The sequence below is a fragment of the Leptosomus discolor genome, chromosome 5, assembly GCF_034619465.1.
Source record: "Leptosomus discolor isolate bLepDis1 chromosome 5, bLepDis1.hap2, whole genome shotgun sequence".
Classification (NCBI taxonomy): Eukaryota; Metazoa; Chordata; class Aves; order Leptosomiformes; family Leptosomidae; genus Leptosomus; species Leptosomus discolor.
The window spans coordinates 33,839,440-33,855,545 of record NC_141395.1 but is presented as its reverse complement, the minus strand read 5'-3'; positions in this window follow the sequence as shown (position 1 = coordinate 33,855,545).

The following is a 16,106-nucleotide window of genomic DNA, read 5'->3' as shown; positions in this document are numbered from 1 at the left end:
CATATATAATAATTATAACAACTATAGATAAAGTATTACAGGGTAATATTTTCATAACGATTTAAGAATTTACAAGGAGAACAATGACATATATTCATATTATACTATGTTACTAAAGTGTATCTATAACAAGGTATGCACAATTAAATACCTAACTAGTTACATCATTAGCATCATCTTGTACTTAAAAGAGCAGGGGTTTTGCTAACAATGAATGCAAATGAGGAATGTAAAGAATTAAATAAATTTTTGCACTTCAGTCTCTAAACATTAGTTTGTCTTAAATTTATTGAGCAGTAAAGAACAACACACTATTCTTGAATGCAATCTAGCCACACGATATTAACAATATGCAATACATAAGTACACATGTATGAATACTATACAGCTCATTCTTTTTTTCACAGGGAGGGGAACTATGTGAAAAAATACTCAAGAATAAGGTATAACTGCAGTTCACAAAATGGATAAACCCTGATTTAACTGATATTAAGAACTGATATTAATCAGCAATACGTGCTGTCATAGAACTCTGCCAGACTACCCCACTTAACAGGGGCACCCAAGACAGGAGCGGTCCCAATTTTGTTAGAAAGCTTCACCGCATGCTTTTTCTTTTGAATGGGTCAGGTGTACGTGTCGAGTATGAGCAGCAGGATGCGTGGATACATGATTGCACATTTTGATTACAGACAGTCAGCTATTATTAATTTTTCCATTCTTTTAATCTAAATTAATTAGAAAAATGACTAATGGAGTATGTTCACAGTATAGAACAGTATACAAGTTGACTATAATACAGAGGTGAAAAGATACACTCACTCTAATTTACAGATTAGGCCATTAAATGAGTGAAATAAGTATTTACCCAATATAAATTTGCATTCTGTCTCAGTGTATACAAATATAAAGTAAAAGGATGTCACTACTGGGATACAGCCAGCTAATTTCATTCAGCATAGTCTCACAGTTTCACTGACCAATCAAAATTAAAATGATGCTTAATAACCAACAATCCACAGGGCCATTAACACGCGAAAATTATGTTTCTCACTTTTGCCTCAAACTCTTTTTCATTTTTCTTGGTATCATACTGAAAAGGAATTTAGTTAAAATGAAATCCTTGGAAATAAAAATTGTTCTCAGACTTATCAGTTGAAAAGGGTGAGGGTCCCATATGACTGACTAAAGATATTGCATTTTTTGCCTACTTTCCTCATCCTGAGAATAAATTCTTATTGTTTTTAAATTTTACAGGTTTTATTTGCCTTAAAATAGCTGCTTTAAGTAGGTGATATATTCCCATTCAAGAAGCAGCAGGTGAACCAAAAATCCCCGGGCAGTGCAGACATTCAAGAACATGAGTAATAAACTCCAGTCACATAAGCTTTGCCAAACAGAAGTAAAGGTTTCTTGAGCTTAAGGGTATTTTTCCAATCTTTTTGTTTGTTTGTTTGTTTCTATTTTTTGGAAAATTATCCACTTCTCTTTTTAATATTGTAACTAAAAAATGTAATTTCTTTCAGATTGTTAAACTGTGCTGGAGTATCAATACCACTCCAGCAGATATCAGAACATTCCAAAAAGCTTCCAAGAGCACATATTACAATTTCCTCCTAGTAAGCCAAAACCTATGACATAGAGCAGAGACAATTCAAGGAAAGAACATTCCTGCTATACTGCAGCTCTAGGCTCTGTTCTCTCCATTTGAGGGACCAGGGTGGAAGTTGTATGCACTCGTGCATCCTAGATGATCATACCTAGCTCCTTGTGGGTGAAGGCAATACTGTATGGCACTGATATTTGGCATAAGAAGGACATGAAATGACATTTGTCTCATCAAATGGAGCACGTGGACAACAGGTGCTCCAACACATGTAGTTCTATGATGGAAAGGGACTAGTTCTCAGTAGTAATTAACATGTAGCAGTTTGGTGACCTTAAGTCTTAGAAACAAGGAGAGACAGACCTGCATCTGTCATGTACTTACTGAGCTTATTTCCTGATTAGACTGAGGGCTTTTGTCATCCTCAACTATAAACTACATAGCAAGAATTTTATACCCACGCAACATGATGTATGCCTCAGAAAATACATGGGAAAAAGTTGTGGCTTGCAAACCTGTCAGTTTCATGTATTGTTGGAATGAAACAAATGACTTCACTTGGGGTTTCCTTAATTTGCTATAAACTCCTTCCTGCAAAGTAGTTCACAAAATATTTGCAATGGCAACTTCAGAAAATTATTTTTAATAGCAACATTTGGAAAAGTAGGCCATCTTTCATTCTGCAAAAAATATAACCATGTTCCTCAAGTACAAATATGCTTGGTTACATGATTTAATTCTTAGTAATATTTTCTTCAGTCTGATTTGTTCAAGAACAAACATCCTACTTATAATTGAGCTGTAAGGATCAAGGGATGTGTCGACATAACTGTACTCTCTGATGCACAAACATAAATTTCAAAAATAAGATTCTAACTGTAAGCAGGTGACAATAAGAATGAAAGCAATTCGCTCTAAAAATGAAGAGCAAATAAAAACAATCCAGTGAACGTAGATCATTCACTGAATCATATTTGCCTGTGATTATGTTATAGACTACTTTTCTGCATAATGTTTTAAAAAATTTCCATTAAATCACTTAGTTCATGGAATTTTCTGAAATTTTCGTTTTGTTTGTAATGCACGCTATTAGACTGGGTGCTTGACTTTTCCTTTCCACTAGAAGAAATCTGGAACATCGCCTCAGCTCTCAGCAAAGTTTGCTCCAAGAATAAAGTGAAGTGGAGGACTGCTTTGTTCATTAGCAGGTTTTTGTTTATAGTGATTTTTGTCTGTGAGGATAGTTTGAATTGAAATCAAAGGAAATTTTGAAAGAATTGGTTTGTTTAGTCTTGAAAGGAAAATGAAGATAAGGGAGTACTAGTCACACACATAAAAGGTTATTCTGACAAAGCTGGTAATAAATTGCCTTCTATATCCATCGGGGAATATGTGCATAAAATGCAGCAATGGAGGTTTAAGCTAGATGTTATGAGAAACTTATTGAGAAGATAAAGATGGAATTAAGTTTGCTAAGAAAGTGGAGGAATCCAGATTTTCAAGGGTTGATTAGACTAGCAGCGGCCAAGAATTGTTCTCCTATAACTGCTCCTGTCCTGAGGCAAACAAATACACTAGAAGACAAGATAAAGTCTTTTTCAGCCTTATTCTCGCTTTTACAGTCTGCCTGAAATGAAAATACTGTTTATTGGAATATTTGTAAGGTTCAGTACGTGAGAAAAATATGAAATAAAATATCCTAATTTTTTGAAATAGATTTCAAAATACTCAGTTAGATAAAACAACCCTAATCAAGGATTCAGTAAAAGTTTTTGGTGTGGATGAACCCTCATTTTTCAAACAGTTTTGCTCAGCCAGATCTGAAACCAAGTTAACTGCTCATTAGTTCTTTCCCAGACAGTTTCCAAAATCTGTATCACAGGTTTCCTTGGTAACAGCAGCCAGCATAATATTCCATGAAACCTCACCATTAAACCACACAAAAGCACAAATCCTGAACCTCTGTGTCCATCTAGGAGAATAAGGAGATGCTAGAGGCAAAGGTATTCTCCCTCATATACATGATCCTGCACCAAGCACACATCAAATGTAGCTGATGTGGACAGTGACTGCATCCTATGACACACTAGATACATGGACAGCAGCAATAGTTCACCTAATATTTACCACTGCCTTTTTCCCCTACAAGCTTGCACGAAGCTGTGAGAGCTGGAACTCTGGGCAAACACAGCTGCAACTTCTGAAGTAAGTTGTTTGCCCCAACTGTCAAAGCTTTTGCTGCCCTGCAAACACTTAATCCAGACAATATTTATCAGAAAAAGAAAAAGGCTTTCATTTTTGATTTTTACCCTGATAATCTCATCATTGTTATTTTTGATTAAGCAACTGCCCAAGATTTCATTCACTATCAGCTGCATTGTGCTAAATGCTGTCCAATAGATGACCAAGAAAAGAGACAATCTAACTCTACTAACTTCAATACCAGAAATTGTTCCTTATTTAGTTCAGTTGCTCACAATGAGAACTGATTTATTTGTAACTCAACTAAACCATTGTAACAGGTGTTCATGACCTGATAGTAGGAGCAACACCCAGAAGAAGATGTTGCCCAGAAGAGACGAAAACTCTTTCCTGAAAGTGAAGGAGGTCAGTATGTACCATGCCAGGAATTTGAGAAATAAAGAGTATGCTGAACCAGCAAACTCCTACAGTGGAAGATAGCTCTTAGGTGATAGGCAAGGGCAATGTCCTCATCAATTTTAGGTAAGAACATGTAAAGTGACTGATCACACCTGGTATAAAGGAAGCCGAATTTCTCTCAACAACAACAGAGCGAGAGAGCAGTCTTTATTACTGATGAGCAGCTACATCAGCTGAGAGAATTAACTGGCTGGCTGCTTATCCCTGAGTTAATCAAAGAAATGCAAATATATATCTTCCTGAGTTAGCCAGACTAGTATGGTGAAGTATACGTGGCTCAGCCCAGAATAAGAGTATGAAAACTCAATAAGGAACAAATAAGTATACTTTGTATTATATATTAAATTCTCCATGTGGGGAATATCTAAAAGAACACGGTCAGAGGGTGTTGGACTCAGGATAAGAAAGGTGATTTTGCCATGAAAGCACGCTGACCTGAAAAACACATTCAGTTTATTTTTCCTACTCTACTTTTGTAGCTGTGGCACTATTCAATACCAGATATCAACTCCTCTACCATAATGTTAAAACAGGTCATGTTAAATATTGCGTAAAACTAAAGTTCTGCCAGTTTTTCTATAGCACTATCAATTCTCAGTTAAATCTTCTTCTCCAAGACTCTTTTTTAATAAAGCAGAACATCTTGGGATGTCAAGAGTGGTGTCTCCTTGGTCTGATTCTTTCTACCCTGCTGATTTCAACAGCAATATACATATCATTCCAACGCTGAAGCACTACACTTGGCAATGAAGTTAAGAAAGATTAAAAGGAGTCTTCCTGATCTCCAATCATGTATATTTAAATATACACTTGTCACAGTGTATTAACAGGCAAAAACCTGGAATTGTCAACAGCTGAAACACCTGATCATCAGAAAAAAAGCACTCCCAGTTTCTTTTATTCATTTTCCATGGACACAAGCAGACTTCAAAGAGCAAATATGAACTGATGCTGGATTTTATCTTTTTTCTCAGATTCTTTTCTCAGATATGACATCTTTCATATTCAAGTTCGCACAATGAATAGCAATTTTTACTTATTACTGTCTCAGTTGGTGTGGCCCATATTATTCTTTAACTTTAAAATGATGTTACCTTATTTTCAATGCCATGCCTAACCATAGAGACGAATATGTCAAACTGATTTATGCCTGGACACTCACCTCAAGAGTGAGTTGTTTTCCCAAGCATGTATGCCAGTATAACAAGTGATATTTTACAATGTGGAAGCAAAAATGAAATTAATTTGATTGAAATTTTTCCAGGGTGTAAGTAACATAAGTTTCATGTTCACATATATTCCCTAAATATGTGATCCTTCACCAATTTGCTCAAAGGTGAGAGGGTACCAAAGAAGTGCAAATTATTTTTTTGAGACTATGCTGTGATATCACATCTTGGTAAATTTCATTAGTTATTCAAACTAAAAATTCATTCAAATTCTGGTAACATAGAGACAAACATTACTCAAATTACAGTAGTAATCCTGTACAAAAACGGGTTTACTCACTGTGCTTAATTGAGATGAGATACATGGAGAGGAATTATTGATCAGAAAGCAAAACCACCATCTTAGGAGAGAAGAATTAAGAAAGACTAGCGACAAAACATGTTCCCTGAAAATGGAAATTAGGAGCAGACATAGTGAAAGAAAGCGACCTTTGCCTGGAAATGCCTTTCTCATCACATCTGTGGGGGGTACTAAGACTGAAGGCAGGGAAGGATCATCGTGCTCATGAGAAAACAGGGAAGAAAACCAGGCCTCAGCTTCCTTGGTCAGCAGGACAGGGTGGTTGGCTCCAACAAGATACCAGACTTCGCTCTCTCTACTTCCTCTGAAGTAAAACAACTCTTTAGTTACACACATCAGCCCTCTTGCCGTTGCTTTGCATCTTCAAGCTTCATCAGTGGCTACCCAGAAAATGAGAGGAAACTGAGTTGCCACAGGCTATTCCACAATATTTATTGGACTAGTCTTGTCAAGCTTATAGAGTTAAGATCTGCGAGGAAGCTTAGCACAAATGCCAACCCTGGGGCAAGTGACACTTTTGGGTACTGCCTATCAGTATTACTGACCTAGAATTTCGTTTTGTTGCAAAATGTCTTTAAGTTATGACTCTCATAACTCATTCCTATTAAAAGGGTTTTTGAAATGATCGTGTGTAGGTGAGAGACTCAGGGAAGGTGATGGCGGCTGTCAGATCTGACAGGACAAAGGTCTGCACTTACTTTGCACGTGTGGAAAAGAGGTACTTCTATTTAAACAATCAATACGGTTACCTTTTTGATGCCTTCAAAATTAATGAACTTGTACTGCAACTGGCAGGAAACAACTCCACAAAGACTCTGAAAATGGCACATGTGCAGTTTTCAGACGAAGCAATGTACTTTGCACTGAATTATTCCGAAGACGTTTAAACTGTGAGAAGGCCTAGGAGGAATGAAGGCAAAGCTCAGGTAGCTGACAAAACTGTCTAACATTTTTTTCTCATAGTGAATAATCAGGAGGTGGGCGCATGGCAACTATTTAACAATGGTTTGGGGTTTTTTTGCTTCAACAGCAAAACAATACTAACTTGGTTAGACCTTAAGCAAAGATTAACCTCCCATAGTGTTGGGGAGATCTTACGAAAGAATTGGAAGTTATTCTCTGCTTCTGTTCATCTCACCTTGAGTGTCCTGGGGAAGTCTATGAATGCTATAAAATTTCTGCCTTTGTGGTTACAGATATATCGACTGATGTCTGGATTTGTTTTTGACAAACATTTAAACAGACAGGTAACTAGTTCAACAGGTAGATAAGCACAGACTAAATTCTGTAGTTATCGTGCAGCTCATCATATGACCTTCCGTACTTACTGACGAGAAGTATTCAATGGCTGGATGAAGCTGAAGGGCAAAACAAACCAGAGAGTATACTTGTATAACTGTGATAATTGCGACCCACAGGGATATGGAAGGATCAGTAAGCACTGATCAGTACCAGCATTAATTTGATTTGAAATACTTATGAAAGCACATGAAAAGGAACCCTTGAAACAGCTGAAAAGGATGGGACTGGGGAGACTGGGAAGTATAAGGCAGCACTGTTCACTATGGAAGGAAGTTACTGTTTTCCCAATGCAGCCTGTCAGAGCTTTTCAGTAGAGATGAAATGGTGCCCCCAACATGGAATGACAGCATTAGTTAAGGAACCATAAAGAATAAATTGGAAAGAAATTATGCAAGAGACTGATGGGAGTTTGTTGCACTGTAAGCAAGCTGGTTTCAGTACTATGTCCAACACTGTCTTGGTTTGAAAGACAGGTGTCTGTGGAGGAAGGCAGGAGCCTCCCTTGAAATGGAAAGTGTAACCCCCTTCCCTCCAAATTATTATAATTTTGAAATTAACGGGCCTTCAGGCAAAGATATGGGGAATAGGAATAACAGTTCTTTACATATATATATATATATAACACAAGGCAGGAAAAAACAAACAACCTACTGGTTTACACTGACAGAGTCAGAAATACAACCTGACACCCTGTTAGGGTGTCAGTGGCAGTAGCAGTCCGATAAGATGATGGCTGCAGTCCTCCTGAAGCGATGGATGTAGTTCTGTTGAAGCAGCTATCAGGGAAAAGAGTCTGGTCTTCCTCCGAAGGTCCAGTGGTAGGTAGGTAGCTCTTGTCCTCTGGAACTCCAGTGGGGGGGAAAAGCTCCTCTGGGAATCCAGTGGAAGAAGGCTGCTAGGGTGTTCAAAATCTCCGTTTTTATTTGGCATGGACTGCTTGGCTCCTTCCCCCCCCCTCCCCGGGCGGAGCATCTCACAACGGGATGGGGAGTCGTGAGGCAGTTCCTTGATGGGCCATTAACAGGAGATAGTCCAGGAGCGAGTTATCGATGGGTCAGGCGATAAGGCATTGTTGTGCCCATTAACGGAAGATAGTCCAGAGGGGGGAGGCAGGGAGCACTGCCCCACCTGGTCTCAACAGCTCCTGAAGATGGTAATAGAATACTTTTTTTTCCTTTTGGCACATTTTACACTGTAACCCAGGACAAACACATATAAAAATAGTAAAGAACTAAGTTCTCGGATAAATTAACGGAATTACGGAGTCTATACAAGTTAATAAGTATGCTAGGGGAGATTTATAATTTAATCTATGTAATATTTTATCTATTTCATATTTATGTGAAACAGGTAGGTATGCAATTCCATTATTCTGCATTTATAAAACTGCTAGTTACAACTTAAGCTAAATTCTAGTGTCTCTTAGGTTCTTCTTTGCGTTTTGAAAAAATATGAATGAATGGACTGGTAACATATGTGTGATTTTTTTTTATGAATCTGAATGTGTTAAGTTTGATGATTTCTACACTTCCATCATCAGTAGCTGTGTTTTCTAGAGATAAATTATGTTCCCAGCTATGCCATGATGGTAACCATGCAACAACACACCTTTTCATACCATTTATTCTCAAATGCTAATCCATTTTCCCTGGAACTTCCTAGAATCCCAAAGCTCAAACATCATTCAGGTGGATTCTTCCTGCCCTCCGCGTGGTAGTGCCACTATTACTATCTATATTAAAGTACATTGAGTAGATAGAGGTCCTGACCTGCTCTTTTCTCCTTTTATAATTCACATTTGCTGTCTTGCTTACCTACTGTAGCCAGCAAAATTGCAATGCACTTCACCATTGAATTTCCACCATGTTTAAACGATCTCCTCTTTCCCCCAGTGAAGAACCTTCTAAATAAAAATGTCTCATTGGAATTAAAGTTTCTTGATTCTCATCTTTCTTTGGGCACAAATAAGTAAAACGTGAAGTGAATGCTTTTATTGAGACCAGTAGAAACTTCATAAAAATCTCTTTTGTGCTATACTCTCTTAGTTTATATATAGTAAGAGGGCACCTATACAAAATTTTTTACTAAGTGACTACAGGCATAGTAGTTAATGACTGATATTGCTACTTATTACAGAAATACTGGATGACTACTACCCTTCCTTTCACTCTGTTATTAATGGCCTTATTAGGAATGCAAATCAATGTCCACTATGTAAAATGGAAAACACAAAAATCAATACATGTCCTGTTCTGTATGGTTTAGATTCAGATTTTTTTCCAAAGTGTCACAGGTTCAAATCAAACCTTGAATACTAGAATAACTTTAGATGTTTGGTTTACTTGTAATTTATGGTTCTCCTGCAGATTTTTTTTATATTAACTTTTAATGTATTGTTTTAAAAATACAGACAAGGAACAAAAGAGTAGTTTTGTAAAATAGGTTCATAAATACTATTTATAAATACAAAGTAAACCATCCAAACCAAGGGTTAGGTTGGAAAAAAAATTATGATGCTGTTTTTTAATTTATTATTTCAGATTAAAAAAAATAAGTTATAGATCCCATGTCCAAAACTCTAAAGCTACTTTGTTTTCCCCATTTATACCTCAAGATGAAAGCCACTGTTCTGTCCTGTGGCATGCTTTCAGTCACTGAATAACTACACTTTTATTTCTCACATATGGTCCCTGAGACCTTTGCAGCTGCAAGTGATAAAACACGTCCTTTTCATTTTCTTTGATATATTTTTTAATCACTAGAAGTCACCTGGGGTTAGAACTAGTTTTTAAATGATCCATAACCAAAGGGGTAGTAATGTTGAAATATAATATTTCAGATCCTCAATTGAACTAATGATCAAGTTACAGAGCTTGTATCCTTCTCCAGAATGTGCCAGATTATCTTTTCAGTCATCAAAATGCAGACTGCCTCAAATCTTGTTCTAGAAGTTCCATCTTATTTGAGCAGCACAATTCTGAGGAATCACTTAAAACAATAGCTGATTTGAATTTTTACCAAGCAAAATTTTTTAATTTCAAGCAAGTTTTCCGTAACTTATTGTTGGGTTATTTTCCTTTCATGTTCTGTGATTCTTGGTCACGGCTGGGACTAGGGAAAGAGATGCCAAAATACTGCACATTTTCTTATAAGGTCCACTGAAAATATTAAGACAAAGCATTTCAGTATCGTGTTTATCAAGTACCATGATGACTGAGGTTCTCCCATGATAGAGCTGAACCCCCACAAAAAAGATCAAATTGGAACTATCTAATTAGCTATTGTTAATCTTTTAAAATTAATATTGGAACAGATGTTTCTCTACTTGGTGAGATCTCTAGGAGTAACTTCCGGATTGCAATAGAAACATGTATTTCATTTTCTTAGCACTCTTTAAGAGAATTATACTTTTCATATTTTATCAGCTTCCCCCTTCTTTCATTTTATCAAATAAATGTCCTCAGATTTTTATATAACCACAAAGCTTTGCTGAAAATTGACTGCTATACAAATTATAGATAAATCTATACATATATGTAAATATGTGCATGTGTGTTTTGCATGTATGTGTGTATTTTTGATCTTAAATAGAGTAAAGAACCCTTAAGGATAAATAATGACTAAGCCGTGAGTAAAACATGTTGGCAACTGGAATAGAAAGTGATATGGAAGTGTAAGTATTATGTCATCGATCTTTTTATCTCGTTTTCCTACTGTTAGTGTAGGTGGAGTGAAAGAGAGAAGAGAAACACAGAACAGATCAAGAAAGAAAAAAAGGAAGAAATTATGAAATCTCTGATTTACCCTAGTATGGCAGTAAAATCACTGAGGAAATATAAGCCAGAGCTATGGAATATATCCTAGTAGCCAATTCAACCCTTGCTTCATCCATAGCAATATCATTTAATAATATATAAAATATGGGGTTTAAACTATGGCTTTCTGAATATAAATATTTCATTCTCTTTTGCACTTACGTTAATAAAATCATGAGTGTTACCAGTCAAAAGAGCTAACGCACTGGTAGATCTTGGTGGATATTTTATGAAGATCTGAATAAAGGATCAATCACCAAATCGAGTAGGAAAGAAATTTTGTAACTGCTCTTTACTGAATAGTTAAGCAAAAGTAAGCCTAATATTTAAACATGACAAGGGTAGAATGATAGCAGTCTTCACACGAACACGGGAGCTGTTTTCTCACACTTGAGAACTGACAGCAGCTGTTCATTTGGACCATTTTTTGGAGATGGCAATTGGATTCCATTTTCTCCTTTTTTCATTCTTCCCTTCACGTACCATTTTTCATTTCCCTTTTGCTTACTTTTCTGATAGCTGAATGTGTATTGATACAATCACTACTTCATATATTAGTTTTTCAGTTGTATGTTACTATCTATTTTGCTTGAATAGTCTGTGTTTAGCAGTTTCACAGTCAACAAAAAAGTATGAAGATATACAGAGTTCCTTCCTAATTCCATGGAGATTAGGGGAAATTCCACCAGGAGCTGTACTGTATTTAGGAACCAACTGGATTTTCAAACGCTTTTTATTAGCCTAGCTTCATTCACTTCAGTAGAGCCATTCCTGACTCTCAACTGCAAGAGAAAAACTATGCCACTTGTCTAAAATCTCAGTTCCTAAACATTAGCATTCAGGTTATACGTATAAGCTGTTGAAGGTACTGCAACACAACCCCTTTATTTCACAGACTATAAAGCTTATGAAATACAGACATCCACAAGCTATGAAGCAAAGGCTCATAAAAATGCCATGAAATGTATAATTATCCACCAGGATGAGTCTTCAAACTATGCCTGGAATGAACTGAACTGGCAGATTTAGTTAAAAACCCAAATTCTTCACAGATCACATTGACAGTAGACAAAAATGGAAAGATACATGAAATTCAGAATCAGCAGAGCTCTCTGAATTTAATAAAGTAACCAAATACACTCAAATAATTCCGTGCAACAGCCTATGAAAAAAGTAGTCATCTTGAAACTTTCCGCTAGCTGAGAGCAAATGACTCCATAAACAATAGATTTAATTAAGGAAAATTACCCCTACCAAACATCTGATAATGGATACTTGTCGCTTCTAGTCCTCCATAATTTCCTCCCTAAAGCTAATCAAAAATATTGCTTGGAGGGCGTGAATACATCACACAATGAACTGTAAGATTATTTTATTTTGGTCAGAAAGTAGACTTATTATCACAATATTTTCAAAGAGTAGAAGCTACTCACTAAAATTTAATCTTTTCATACCACTAAGACATCTAGTTCTAGTATTTTTTTATTACTATTCAATTACAGATTTGACAAAACTAGTGAAATGCGTTTCTAATGATTTCAAACCCCTAGCACAATTTCTGTCTCTCTTCTCCACTCACTTAAATGTTCTCCCTCTGTCCTGCTAACTGAATAGATCTCAAAGACGTGATTGTCTAGAAAATTATCTTCTTTCATCTGCTCTGTATAGACCTGTCTGTCAGAATCTATCTTTACACTATTAGCTATTTCTAAATTTCTCTTGAAAATAAGGACTAGACAAACTTATCTGACATGGCATCATTCTGTTAACATCTCCCTTTATATCTCATACCTAGAAAATCTTCGTCTCACCTGGAAGTACTATATTAATGTCTCATAGAATTTTTTACATAAAGTTCTCATGTCCTCTTCATAGTTTCAAAGCTGTTTCTGAAGGCTCATCTAATTAGAGGCATATAAAATACAATTTATAAAAGCTCTATAATACAACTCTGATTGCATCCAACTGATAGAAATGAACAGACTTTTCAGCCTTTAACAAACGATGGGATTTCTACAGCGGAGTAGCAGGCATTGGGCACCGTGTTTTCTTTTATTATAGCAATGAGTAACTCAATGCCTGTATAAAGCACAAAGTTCAGAGTTACTTTTGAGTGTAACATAGTGAAATGTACTGTAGGAAAAAACAGTTGGCTAAACAAGGTAAACTTTACTCCCTCACTTACGTGAGTTGTCTCATCAGAAAATCTAACACTACTGGGAGTTTATTAGTCCAAAGAGCATACAGTCCAACATAAAATTGCATGTTTTCTATGCACACATTTATTTGAGCAATACAGATGCCTTATAAATAAATACAGAATGCTGTATCCATCCAAGTCCTTGTACAGCTTGATCTCTAATGCATAAGATTCTCCATGTGTAGAAATTAATTTTAATTAGACTGTTTTTCTTATAAATATTCCTGTCTGCGTATTGTAACAGAGAGTCTCGCAGCTACAGAAATGATGTACTAATGTAATTGTTTAATGCAGTCAAGTGCCAGCCTTATTGCCTTACCTCCACATTTTTATCTTATTACCAGAAAGCACTGCCAGCTGTTAAAGAAATATGGTTTTGGTAGTACAGAAGATAATAGGGAGAGAGAAAGGGACTGATCCAAAATCCACTCAAATCAGAAAAAACAAATTTACAGTTCTAATTAACCTAATCCAGATAAAAAAGGAAATCAAAAGCATAGCCAATACTGCACATAATTCAAGCCACCAATGCCTGACATTGAATTCGATTCAATGAGACAGATAAAACCTGAACTGTACTCTTTTAGAGGCGGGGGGGGGGGGGGGGGGGGGGGCGGGACACAACACAAACACATGACCACATACATGAATAGGGACAGCCGATCTCAGTCTAAGTGCCCTCCCTTCAAAAGAAAGTGCATGCAACTTCTGGATTAAAGGCAATCACAGATGCAGAATAAGATAACCCAGCACATCATGTCACTCCAATTCCTGTCCAATGGAGCATAATCTGATTTGCAGTATTTTAAACTACATCCTGATTGGATTACTAATGAAGGCTGGCAATTCTGAGGAGTTTACCAATTGCTGACAGTTTCTGTGAAGCAGCTGGGCAACTACTTTTAAATTGAGAAAGACTGTAAAATATATTTACAGCTAAATGCCTTTCTACAAAGATGGGCCAGATGGTCCCATAGAAATTGGAAAATGAAGGAAGCATTAATGAATCATCCAAGAAACCAGAAATCTTTTAGTGGGTGGTTCAGTCCATTAAAAAGAAAAATCACCCAAAACCAAACACCACCCAACTCTTCATAAAGTGCTGTTTTGCTTACTGTAATTTAAATGCACTTATAGGCATATTGTATTTCTAAATAATCACAGTGAAGCATAATTTTATAATATACGAAGTTTGCTTTTGTCATGTTAATAGCATATTCCATTACCAGATGAGATTTAAAGCTGAATTTTTTTAAAGCATACTACTAACAGTCTGAACTAGAATCTCTTTATATTTAGCATATGCATAGGAATCCTTAGCGACAGGGAAGTCTGAAAGGGAGGGAGATTCTCAAACAAAGAAAAGAGTTTTGGAAGCGCTTTCTGATGATAACTAACACTTCTGGTTGCCAATGAGATAAAAGCAAAACAAGGCTCAAAAGTCCGTTTAAATTGAATGACAGAGAGAGAAGTCTCTTGTGATTTCCTAGTCCATACAACTCGATAATGCATGCTTGCTTTCTTAAAGAATCTTATTCTCCATGACAGTTTTCAGGAACTAATCCTTCTAATGGCAAAGTGAAATCTCTCTAATACTTCAGTATTGCACAACCAATTGCGGTTTGTTATTAATTTCTTCATGCTTAATTTTTTTCCAACCTTCTGTTTTTTCTTCCTCTTCAGGGAAAAACATAATTTCTCTGTCAATTTGTTAAGCTATCAATAAACTATCTTGAAAAAAGTAGTATTACTATTCCATTGAATAAGAGAACGACTTCGAAAACAAGCTAATGAAATAAGCAATTAGCCTTGATAACACACTATTAATGAAGTTCTTGATACCTTCTGAAGTTAAGTGCTAATGATCAAGCTCTGTGCTGTTGTTATATTTGGTAAAAATCAAACACAAATGATTTCTGCACTTGCAGATTACAGGACTAAAGAATATCTCTTGCAGAGTCATAAAATTGGAGCCTATATGTTATTTAACTGACATGATTTTTCATGCCTGTTTGGGACACAGCCTTTGTCTGAACTTGGACTATGAAAAGTAAGTTGATTTATTGTTTTATATGTAAGGGAAAAGATGTTGGAGTTTTTGTATTTTTTTCAGTTTTCCATGTATGTGTTTTGATTATATGTCAAATGACCTTGTGAGCTGAGTCGAGCATTCACGTAGTTGTCACCACTAGTCTTTCCTAATTCACCTGTACAGCACCTTCTGATGAAAGTAGCCGTATCTGAGAAGAGGATTACTCAGCCCTATTTAGTTCTGGTTAGCAGAGTTGTGCCATTTTGTGCTGTAACTGCTATCTCCACCAGTCTGGAAAACACATGTTCCGTTCTAACTCTTATGACCAATCTAAGACCAAAATAAAGTTCATTTTAAATAACCACAAACTCACTGTTTCGCAATGCTCCTTCCACTGGCATCTATTTGCTGCCAAATGGAAATATGATTTCCTAAATGTGTGTTAGATCAGTTGATTGTAGGAAGAGAACACGATCTGAATACCACATTAGCTTCACTATTTTAACTTAAATTGTGGAGACATGTTTTGGAACGTGTACTACATATTCTTAATAGAAGATACTTGTTTAACTCTTTTTAGGGTATTTATGTTTTGGTATATAATTTAATATTTTCTTGCAAAGTCCACTGTGCCCTTTAAGTTTTATCTTTGGTATAACACTATTATTCTTTTTTTTTTTTTTTTCAATAGTCTTAAGAAACTGATAATAATCTGTAAAAAAAAAGAATACTGTTATATGTGAAGAAATGGAAAACAACAGCATAGCTAAGTTTCTTTAGGAACTGAGTTGATGAAAAACTGTTTTCAGACTCTGTTGAAGTGAAAAATGGAACCTTGCTAACGATGGAAAGACTTTTCTTTTTCAGGCTTGATAGGAACTGCATGATGGATCCCTCAGAAGGCAGAGATTGCAACAGTTTGTCTTTATTGACAAGGCGAGCTTAATCTGTAGTCAATAT